This window comes from Nicotiana sylvestris, chromosome 9 (genome assembly GCF_000393655.2).
Source record: "Nicotiana sylvestris chromosome 9, ASM39365v2, whole genome shotgun sequence".
In the NCBI taxonomy this organism is placed as follows: Eukaryota; Viridiplantae; Streptophyta; class Magnoliopsida; order Solanales; family Solanaceae; genus Nicotiana; species Nicotiana sylvestris.
In genome coordinates this window covers 106,177,510-106,178,711 of record NC_091065.1, presented here as the reverse complement: position 1 = coordinate 106,178,711, position 1,202 = coordinate 106,177,510, and positions in this window count along the sequence as shown.

Genomic DNA, 1,202 nt, shown 5'->3' with positions numbered 1-1,202 from the left:
CGGTAAGAAATATGTGCTTGAAATGTTACCTGCTCTTTCCTCCGGCTTATACTACACAAGTATTAGCAGGATTGAAACACATGCCGTAGTAAACGAGAAGTTTACTAATCAAGATAATTTTATTATTTGGCATGACCGGTTGGGCCATCCTGGTTCTAATATGATGCGTAAAATAATTGAGAATTCACATGGACATGCAATGAAGAATCAGAAGATTCTTCAATTTAAGGAATTCTCTTGTGCTGCATGTTCTCAAGGAAAATTAATTATTAGACCATTAACTATTAAAGTTAGGATGGAATCCCCTGCATTTCTGGAACGTATACAGGGTGATATATGCGGGCCCATTCACCCTCTATGTGGACCATTCAAATATTATATGGTTTTGGTAGATGCATCTACAAAATGGTCACATGTGTGCTTACTATCAACTCGCAATATGGCATTTGCGAGATTGTTGGCTCAAATAATAAAGCTAAGAGCACAATTTCCAGATTGTGCAATTAAGACAATTCGTCTTGATAATGTTGGTGAGTTTACATCCCAAGCCTTTAATGATTATTGTATTTCAACTAGGATAACAATTGAGCATCCGGTTGTTCATGTTCATACACAAAATGGTCTAGCAGAATCATTGATCAAACGCCTCCAATTAATTGCTAGACCAATGCTTATGAGAACAAAACATCCCATTTCAGTATGGGGTCATGCTATTTTGCAGCAACAGCACTTGTGCGGATAAGGCCCACAAGTTATCATAAAGTCTCCCAATTGCAAATGACTTTTGGTCAGGAGCCAAATATTTCTCATCTTAGGATCTTTGGTTGTGCGATATATGTTCCAATTTCTCCACCAAAACAAACAAAGATAGGTCCTCAAAGAAGGTTGGGGATATATGTTGGATATGAATCTCCTTCTATTATAAAATATATAGAGCCGATGACTGAAGATTTATTTACAGCAATATTTTTTGATTGCCATTTTGCTAAATCAGTATATCCAACATTATGGGGAGAAAATAAGCAGCTGAAGAAGAAGATAGATTGGAATGCATTATCACTGTCTCATTTAGATCCTCGAACAAATCAATGTGAACAAGAGGTTCAAAAAATTATTCATTAACAAAATATTGCAAATCAATTGCCAGATGCATTCACTGACCTACCAAGGGTGTCTAAGTCATATATTCCAGCTGTTAATGC